Genomic DNA, 11,270 nt, shown 5'->3' on the forward strand with positions numbered 1-11,270 from the left:
ACGCCCTTCCACGCGCCGCTGAGTTCACCTTCCTCCATCTCGGCACATCCCGCTACGTCACCATAGATCTATCTGCGGTTCGTGCAAGGTTCAAATTCCTCGGCTTTTCCGTGGCGTCACCATAGATCTTATTTTCAATCTTAGTCTTGAATGTTATCTTTTCAATATATTTTAGATTCTACTTCCTCGGCTTTTCCCGTGGCGTCATCGTGCTTGCCCGGAAGAACCCACCGCACAAGATACGGCTGCTGAACCCACTCACAAAGAAATCGAACACGATGTTTGAGCGCGAGATGCCATCTGTTTTTACGAAATCGATCGGCTGTTATCAAATCCCCGACTATGGTCTTCGTTGCCACACATTACCCGCCGGAAATTGGTTGGGTCGATGAGAGCACTCCAACTAAGGATATAAATGAAGATGGGGATTGGGGAGAAGGAAGATTTTCGATCAAGAACCATGGTTTCCGTTCCATTACCCCGTTCAATGGTGAAGCTGTATGCGATAGGCTGCGGACAATTTTGAGATCGGAAGAATAGTGTGCACCAATATACGGTTGCGGCAGCGCGCGAGCAGCTTGTCAAGATGGAGACACTAATTTCATTTCCCGAACTTGGACGTCGAAGTTCTACCTTGTGGAGTCGGATGGTGAGCTGCTGCTTGTGTTGTTGGTCGGCGCGGCTTTGGCGGGCAGACCATTGGTGTACCGTGTGGACACTCGGAGCCGCTCTCTCCATCCGGTCACTAACATTGGCGGTAATGCCTTCTTCGTGAATTATATCCGGTGTATCTCCGTCGACACCGAGTGTACCCGACACTTCAACCTGGCAGCATCTACTACACGGATTTGGGTTATATCGGAGCGTACTCTCATGATACAAATGCCAGGATGAGTGGCCACTACGTGTGGATAGAATAGGATTCTACGGTTTGAGAAATGAACACGAGGCCATACCGTTTGGAGGATGTATTGGCCTCACACTGCAGAACGGAAGGAGTTCAATGAATATTTCCTTGGGGAATTGCACGAATGGAGCGACGGAGAAATATATGAGGAGGAATGAAGAACAAATTCATTCATCCTAATCTTCTTGTTGTCCATACATTGCGTGCGTGATCTTGTATATTTTTGCAGCTTAGTTTGTCGTGAACATTAACAATGTTATTGGCTGCTTTTGGCTGCTGTATGCGGTTTACCTATGTATTATACTTAGTTTTACTGATTATGCTGCTTGTGAATTTATCATATAATAGCTTCTAGATTTGCTACTAGATTTGCTGCCATATTGGGCAAAAAACGAGGGCCAAAAGGCATAAATAACCCCAGAGATTTGCTACTAGATTTGCTGCCATATTGAAGAAAGACAGAAATAGAAGCTTCTCTAGATTTGATACTAATTTGGTGAAAAAGACAGAGAGAGAAAGAGGGGAAAAGGTGCTCTTAAAAATGCCAATTTGGGCCGAGAGAGACAAAACCCAGCTCCTGCTCACGTGCAACCAAACGCTTCTCGTCCTGTCCCACGCGGTCCCTTTCTACCAGCCCCACGCGACGCGGCCCCACACGACGCGGCCCCACGGACGACGCGGCGCAACACGTCGGCACGGAACGTCCAAATAAACGGATTCCTTCCGTCTGAGCTCCTTCTGCGGGTCTTCAGACAAAGGCTAGGGTAAAACTGAGGAAAAACTAAGGGGCTGGGGAAAACTGAGCACAACTAAGGAACCGAGGGCACGAAAATAGAAATCCCAATTTCTTATGTTCTATGCCATATTATTGATGATACCTACATGTTTTATGCACACTTTATGTCATATTCGTGCATTTTCTGGAACTAACCTATTAACAAGATGCCGAAGTGCCAGTTCCTGTTTACTGCTGTTTTTGGTTTCGAAATCCTAGTAACGAAATATTCTCGGAATTGGACGAAACGAAGACCCAGGGGCCTATTTTTCCACGGAGCTTCCGGAAGACCGAAGAACATACGAAGTGGGGCCACGAGGTGGCGACACCACAAGGCGGCGCGGCCTAGGGGGCCCGCGCCGCCTATGGTGTGGCCCCCTCGTCGGCCCCGACTCTGCCCTTCCGCCTACTTAAAGCCTCCATCGCGAAACCCACGAGGCGAAAAACCACGATACGGAAAACCTTGCGAGACGCCGCCGCCGCCGATCCCATCTCGGGGGATTCACGGAGATCTCCTCCGGCACCCTGCCGGAGAGGGGATTCATCTCCCGGAGGACTCTACACCGCCATGGTCGCCTCCGGAGTGATGAGTGAGTAGTTCACCCCTGGACTATGGGTCCATAGCCGTAGCTAGATGGTTGTCTTCTCCTCATTGTGCTTCATTGTTGGATCTTGTGAGCTGCCTAACATGATCAAGATCATCTATCTGTAATTCTATATGTTGTGTTTGTCGGGATCCGATGGATAGAGAATACCATGTCATGTTAATTATCAAGTTATTACATATGTGTTGTTTATGATCTTGCATGCTCTCCGTTACTAGTAGAGGCTCGGCCAAGTTTTTACTTTTAACTCCAAGAGGGAGTATTTATGCTCGATAGTGGGTTCATGCGCATTGACACCAGGACGATGATGAGAAAGTTCTAAGGTTGTGTTGTCTTTGTTGCCACTAGGGATAAAACATTGGCGCTATGTCCAGAGGATGTAGTTGTTGATTACATTACGCACCATACTTAATGCAATTGTCTGTTGCTTTGCAACTTAATACTGGAGGGGTTCGGACGATAACTCTGAAGGTGGACTTTTTAGGCATAGATGCAGTTGGATGGCGGTCTATGTACTTTGTCGTAATGCCCAATTAAATCTCACTATACTTATCATGACATGTATGTGCATTGTTATGCCCTCTCTATTTGTCAAATTGCCCGACTGTAATTTGTTCACCCAACATGCTTTTATCTTATGGGAGAGACACCTCTAGTGAACTGTGGACCCCGGTCCATTCTTTAATACTGGAAATACAAATCTCTCGCAATACTTGTTTTACTTGTTTTCTCTGCAAACAATCATCTTCCACACAATACGGTTAATCCTTTGTTACAGCAAGCCGGTGAGATTGACAACCTCACTGTTTCGTTGGGGCAAAGTACTTTGGTTGTGTTGTGCAGGTTCCACGTTGGCGCCGGAATCTGTGGTGTTGCGCCGCACTACATCCCGCCGCCATCAACCTTCAACGTGCTTCTTGGCTCCTCCTGGTTCGATAAACCTTGGTTTCTTTCTGAGGGAAAACTTGCTGCTGTGCGCATCATACCTTCCTCTTGGGGTTGCCCAACGAACGTGTGAAATACACGCCATCATGGCCGAACGGCAAGGGGAGGCGGCGCGACTGTCACGGCAGGAGGGCAGGAGCAGTTGAGCTTGAGCGCGGAGGCGAGAGAATCGGAGGAAATCGTGGCTCCAGTGTGCTCACCGGCGTCAATTCAATTCGGCGGTGGCAGCTAGAAGCAACAGAGCTGACGAGCGGTTCGATGTTATAGCCGGTGCGGATTAGAATCGTGGCTAGAACGGATGAATCAATCACGCCTCTCGTATTCATGTTCCGCGGAGAGTGACAGATTAAAAAGGGGATCCAGCTAGCAAAGAGCCTACCGCGTGCATCTATGTGCAATTAGCTCTCGTATTGATCCAAAATCCACCTGCGTGCAAGGCTGCATCCACCTACCACCGCTCACCATCGCCTCCATTTCCTAGCCATGAATCACTGCAGCCTGCCGACATGGGATTGCCCCTGCTTCACCTGCCGACAGCATCAGTAAGGCGCTGCACCAGCCCCGCCGTCTCGACGCTGGCGTTGGGCGTGGAGATGCGGCCCGCCGCGACCGCTCTACGGCGGCAGAAACAGGAGTTCGTCGACACCTCGAATAAAAACGCCACCGCTCAACTGCTCTACTGCAAGTCCTCGGCTGCATCATCGGTCCTCGCCTCGACTAGATTCGTCTGGCGAGGGAGCTCCGGCCCGATTTGTACCGCTACAGCGTGGATCTGGCAGCGGCAGAGGAGGCTGAGATGGAGAGCAGAAGGGTCCGCCTCTATAGCATAAATCTCCCCAGGCCGAGCTGCACGACGAGCGTAGAGGGCTTCGGGGACGTTTGGACGGTGCGAGCTAGCCGAGCTCGGGAGAGGTGCGGGAAGAGGAAGTAATTAGCGCTAAGTATATTCTCTTAATGCGTTAAGGACGTGCGGGGGTGGTAAAAGAGGTTTGACCAAATGGGTACGTGTCGGATGGTGAAGAGGTGCGCAGCTACCCCCGTGGGTAGCGAGCTTCATCCCTGGTAAGGAATGAGGTATTAAAACTTCTTGAAGCTGGTATTATATATCCTATTGTTGATAGTAGATGGGTTAGTCATGTGCATTGTGTTCCTAAGAAAGGGGGAATAACTGTTGTACCCAATGATAATGATGAGCTCATCCCTCAAAGAGTAGTTGTAGGGTATAGAATGTGCATTGATTTTCGAAAAGTTAATAAAGTTACTAAGAAAGATCATTACCCTTTACCTTTTATTGATCAACTGCTAGAAAGGTTATCTAAAAATACTCATTTCTGCTTTTTTGATGGTTATTCTGGGTTTTCACAAATTGCTGTTAGAGCTAAAGATCAAGAGAAAACCACTTTCACTTGTCCCTATGGAACTTATGCTTATAGGAGTATGCCTTTTGATTTATGTAATGCTCCTGCTACTTTTCAAAGATGCATGTCTGCTATTTTTCATGGCTTTTGTGAAAAGATTGTAGAGGTATTCATGGATGATTTTTCTGTCTATGGGAATTCTTTTGATAATTGTTTGCGAAACCTTGATAAAGTTATGCGAGAGATGTGAAGAAACTAACCTTGTTCTTAATTGGGAGAAATGCCACTTTATGGTTAATGAAGGAATTGTATTGGGACATAAAATTTTTGAGAGAGGTATTGAAGTTGATAGAGCTAAAGTTGAAGCAATTGAGAAGATGCCCTATCCTAAGGATGTTAAAGGTATTCGTAGTGTTCTTGGTCATGCTGGTTTTTATAGGAGATTTATTAAAGATTTCTCTAAAATTTCAAAGCCTCTTACTAATCTTCTTCAAAAAGATGTACTTTTGTTTTTGATGACGATTGTAAGGAAGCTTTTGAAACTCTAAAGAAAGCCTTAACAACTGCTCATGTGGTTGAACCTCCTGATTGGAATTTACCTTTTGAAATTATGTGTGATGCTAGTGATTTTGCTGTAGGTGCTGTTCTTGGACATCGAGTAGATAAAAAATTAAATGTTATTCATTATGCTAGTAAAACTCTTGATGCTGCTCAAAGAAATTATGCTACAACTGAAAAAGAATTATTAGCTGTAGTTTTTGCTTGTGATAAGTTTAGACCTTATATTGTTGATTCAAAAGTCACAATTCATACTGATCATGCTGCAATTAGGTACCTTATGAAAAAGAAAGATGCTAAGCCAAGGCTTATTAGATGGGTGCTTCTTTTGCAAAAATTTGATTTACATATTGTAGATAGGAAATGTGCTGATAATCCCGTTGCTGATAATTTGTCTAGATTGGGAAATATTGCTTATGATCATGTTCCCGTTAATGATAGTTTTCCAAATGAACAATTGGCTGTAATAAAGGTGAGCTCGCGAGATAGTCCTTGGTATGTGATACGTATCCAACGTATCTATAATTTCTTATGTTCCATGCTAGTTTTATGACAATACCTACATGTTTTATTCATACTTTATATCGTTTTGATGCATTTTCCGAAACTAACCTATTAACAAGATGCCGAAGCGTCGGTTCTCATTTTACGCTGTTTTTGGTTTCAGAAATCCTACACAGAAAATATTCTCGGAATTGGACGAAACAAAATCCCACGGTCTTATTTTCCACGGAGGCTTCCAGAACACCGAAGAGGAGACGAAGAAGAGCCACGAGGCGGCCACACCCTAGGGCGGCGCGGCCCCACCCCTGGCCGCGCCGCCATGTGGTGTGGGCCCCTCGGGACTCCACCGACATCGCCCCTTCGCCTATATATTCTCTCCGTCGCGAAAACCCTAAAACACCCGACGATATTCCACGAAGAGTTCCGTAGCCGCCGCCATCGCGAAAACAAGTTTCGGGGGACAGAAGTCTCTGTTCCGGTACGCCGCCGGGACGGGGAATTGCCCCCGGAGTCATCTCCATCGACACCACCGCCATCTCCATCGCCGCTGCTGTCTCCCATGATGAGGAGGGAGTAGTTCTCCCCCGAGGCTAAGGGCTCTACCGGTAGCTATGTGGTTCATCTCTCTCTCCCATGTGATCTTTATGTGATCATGAGCTTTGTATCACTATTAATCTATGTGCTACTCTAGTGATGTTATTAAAGTAGTCTATTCCTCCTCCATGATGTAAAGGTGACAGTGTGTGCATCATGTAGTACTTGGCGTAGGTTATGATTGTAATCTCTTGCAGATTATGAAGTTAACTATTACTATGATAGTATTGATGCGATCTATTCCTCCTTTCATAGCTATTGGTGACAGTGTGTATGCTATGTTAGTACTCGGTGTAAATTGCAACGGTCTATTATGCACTCTAGAGGTTACTTTAATATGAACTCCGGACGTTGTGGAGCTTGTTTACTCCGGCTTGAGGTGTGCTCTTGTAGCCCTACACAATGAATGGTGTTTGTTATCCAACAAGAGAGTGTTTGAAAGTAGCACAAGTGAAGAGAAGTTATTTATTTATGTGATCATTGTTGAGAGTGTCCACTAGTGAAAGTATGATCCCTAGGCCTTGTTTCTAAGCATTGAAACACCGTTTCCAACAAGTTCTGTTACATGTTTGCTTGCTGCCATCTTTATTTCAGATTGCAATTACTACTTACAATCATCCATATTACTTGTATTTCACTATCTCTTCGTCGAACTAGTGCACCTATACATCTGACAAGTGTATTAGGTGTGTTGGGGACACAAGAGACTTCTTGTATCTTAATTGCGGGGTTGCTTGAGAGGGATATCTTTGACCTCTACCTCCACGAGTTCGATAAACCTTGGGTGATTCACTTAAGGGAAACTTCTTGCTGTTCTACAAACCTCTGCTCTTGGAGGCCCAACACTCGTCTACGGGAATAGAAGCGTGCGTAGACATCAAGCTATTTTCACGGCGCCGTTGCTGGGGAGGTAAGGTAAAAGGTATTCACATCCTCCGACTACTAAGCTATTTCCTAGCACTGTTGCCGGTGTGTGAGTGCTCGAAGCTATTTCCTTTAGATCCTGCAATTATATCTTTTTGTTTCTTGTTTTTATTTTCACTAGTTAGGCTTAATGGAAAACAACAAAAAAAATTAGAGATCTTTATGAACTTTATATTGAATTAGGACATGATGTGTTTGAAGAGAGAATTAAAAAACCCATGGAACTTTGTTTGCAAAATAGTTGTAGCAATGTTATTAGCATGAACTCTTTGAACACTATTATTGCTAATGCTATGGAAGAATTTAAGCTTGGGGAAGCCGGTTGTGATATTTTTAGTCCCCCAAGTTTTGAGGAGAAAATTTTCTTTGATGATACTTTGCCTCCCATTTATGACGATTATAATGATAGTGGTATTTTGGTTCCACCTACTATGGAGGATAAAGTTTATTATGATTATACCATGCCTGCAATTTATGATGATTACAATGATGGTTGTGATAGTTTTACTCCCACTATTACTAATAAAATTGATTATGCTTATGTGGAGAGTAATGATACTTTTATGCATGTGAATAAGAATTCTTTATGTGATAGTTATATTGTTGAGTTTGTTCATGATGCTACTGAAAGTTATTATGAGAGAGGGAAACATGGTTATATGCATCTTAACAATATTAAGTTTCCCCTCTTTATGTTGAGAATCTTGAAGTTGCACTTGTGTTGCCTTTCTATGCTTATTGCATTATGCTTACATGACTTGTTTATTTATAAGATTCCTTTTCATAGGAATTGGGTTAGACTTAAAAGTTTTTCTTATTTACTTTTGATGCTCTCTTTTGCTTCAACTCTTATTTCTTGCGAGTGCATCATTAAAATTACTGAGCCCATCTTAATGGCTATAAAGAAAGCACTTCTTGGGAGATAACCCATGTTTTTATTTCGCTACTGTTTTGTTGTGTCTTGGAAGTTGTTACTACTGTAGCAACCTCTCCTTATCTTTGTTTTATTGCATTTTTGTGCCAAGTAAAGTCTTTGATAGTAAAGTTGATACTAGATTTGGATTCCTGCGCAGGAACAGATTTTTAGCTGTCACGAATTTGAGTAGATCTCTCTGTAGGAGACTCTAAAAATTCTGCCAAAATTCATGCGTGTTCCTCAGATATGTACGCAACTTTCATTCAATTTGATCTTCTTCATCTGAGCATGTTAAGTGGCTCTAAAAAATTCGTCTTTACGGACTGTTCTGTTTTGACAGATTCTGCCTTTTATTTCGCATTGCCTCTTTTACTGTGTTGAATGGATTTCTTTGTTCCATTAACTTTCAGTAGCCTTGGGTAATGTTCAGAAGTGTTGGGAATGATTGTGTCCTCTCTGAACATGTGAATTTTTGATTATGCACTAACCCTCCAATGAGTTTGTTTTGAGTTTGGTGTGGAGGAAGTTTTCAAGGGTCAAGAGAGGAGGATGATATAATATGATCAAGAAGAGTGAAAAGTCTAAGCTTGGGGATGCCCCGTGGTTCATCCCTGCATATCTCAAGAATACTCAAGCATCTAAGCTTGGGGATGCCCAAGGCATCCCCTTCTTCATCGACAACTTATCAGGTCACCTCTAGTGAAACTATATTTTTATTCCGTCACATCTTATGTGCTTTACTTGGAGCGTCTGTATGTTTTTATTTTTGTTTTTGTTTGAATAAATTCGGATCCTAGCAATCCATGTGTGGGAGAGAGACACGCTCCGCTTTTTCATTTGAAAACTTGTGTTCTTCGTTTTACTTTAATATTCATGGCTAAAGTTGAAAGCTGCTTCATTGCTATTTGGTTGGAAACAGAAAATGCTTCATGTGGTAATTGGTATATTGTCTTGAATAATTTGATACTTGGCAATTGTTTTGAGTTCTCAAGTAGATCATGTTTAAGCTTTTGCATCGTGTGGTTTAAACCTATTAATGAAGAACTACCATAGAGCTTGTTGAAATTTGGTTTGCATGATTGGTCTCTCTAAAAGTCTAGATATTTTCTGGTAAAGGTGTTTGAACAACAAGGAGACAGTGTAGAGTCTTATAATGCTTGCAATATGTTCTTATGTAAGTTTTGACGTACCGGTTCATACTTGTGTTTGCTTCAAACAACCTTGCTAGCCAAAGCCTTGTACTGAGAGGGAATGCTTCTCGTGCATCCGAAACCTTGAGCCAAAACCCATGCCATTTGTGTCCACCATACCTACCTACTATGTGGTATTTTTCTGCCATTCCAAAGTAAATTGCTTGCGTGCTACCTTTAAAATTTCATTCCTTGTCATTGCAATACATAGCTCATGGGAAAGTAGCTTAAAAACTATTGTGGTGATGAATATGTCGCTTATGTATCTTATTTCTTATAAGTTACTTGTTGAGCGGTAACCATGTTTCTGGGGACGCCATCAACCTGTTACACCTTTGTTGAATATCATGTGAGTTGCTATGCATGTTCGTCTTGTCTGAAGTAAGGGTGATTTATCATGATTAAATGGTTTGAGTATGCATATTGTTAGAGAAGAACATTGGGCCGCCAACCAAAGCCATGTATCATGGTGAAAGTTTCAGCTTGGACATTAATCCTCAATCTCTTATGAGAATATTATCTATTGTTGAATGCTTAAGCATTAAAGAGGAGTCCATTATCTGTTTTATATGTTATCTCGGTATGGATGTCCTCAAGTTGAGATCTATCAAAATTGAGAAATCAAATGCGATCTATCTCCTTGGACCTTTATACAGGTGGCATAGAGGTACCCCTTTGTGATACTTGGTTGAAACATATGTAATGCAATGATAATCCATGGAAATCCGAGCTAACTAGGACAAGGTGCGAGCACTATTGGTATTCGACGCATGAGGCTTGCAACTTATAGGATGTTTTATGCATAACACATATGAATTATTACTACCGTTGACAAAATTGTTTCCATGTTTTCAAAATAAAAAGCTCTAGCACATGAGTAATCCCTGCTTCCCTCTGCGAAGGGCCTTTCTTTTACTTTATACTGAGTCAGTTTACCTACTTCTTTCTATCTTAGAAGCAAACACTTGTGTCAACTGTGTGCATTGATTCTTACATATTTGCTTATTTGCGCTCATCATATTACTTTGTATTGACAATTATCCATGAGATATACATGTTGAAGTTGAAAGCAACTGCTGAAACTTATATCTTCCTTTGTGTTGCTTCAAAACCTTCTATTAAGAATCTATTGCTTTATGAGTTAACTCTTATGCAAGACTTATTGATGCTTGTCTTGAAAGTACTATTCATGAAAAGTCTTTGCTATATGATTCAGTTGTTTAGTCATTATCTTTACCATTGCTTTGAATCACTTCATTCATCTCATATGTTTTACAATAGTATTGATCAAGATCATGTTGGTAGCATGTCACTTAAGAAATTATCCTTGTTATCGTTTACCTACTCGAGGGCGAGTAGGAACTAAGCTTGGGGATGCTTGATACGTATCCAACGTATCTATAATTTCTTATGTTCCATGCTAGTTTTATGACAATACCTACATGTTTTATTCATACTTTATATCGTTTTGATGCATTTTCCGGAACTAACCTATTAACAAGATGCCGAAGCGCCAGTTCCTGTTTTCTACTGTTTTGGTTTCAGAAATCCTACACAGGAAATATTCTCGGAATTGGACGAAACAAAAGCCCATGGTCTTATTTTCCACGGAGGCTTCCAGAACACCGAAGAGGAGACGAAGAAGAGCCACGAGGCGGCCACACCCTAGGGCGACGCGGCCCCACCCCTGGCCGCGCCGCCATGTGGTGTGGGCCCCTCGGGACTCCACCACCATCGCCCATTCGCCTATATATTCTCTCCGTCGCGAAAACCCTAAAACACCCGACGATATTCCACGAAGAGTTCCGTAGCCGCCACCATCGCGAAAACAAGTTTCGGGGGACAGAAGTCTCTGTTCCGGCACGCCGCCGGGACGGGGAATTGCCCCCGGAGTCATCTCCATCGACACCACCGCCATCTCCATCCCCGCTGCTGTCTCCCATGATGAGGAGGGAGTAGTTCTCCCCCGAGGCTAAGGGCTCTACCGGTAGCTA

This window comes from Lolium rigidum, chromosome 3 (genome assembly GCF_022539505.1).
Source record: "Lolium rigidum isolate FL_2022 chromosome 3, APGP_CSIRO_Lrig_0.1, whole genome shotgun sequence".
In the NCBI taxonomy this organism is placed as follows: Eukaryota; Viridiplantae; Streptophyta; class Magnoliopsida; order Poales; family Poaceae; genus Lolium; species Lolium rigidum.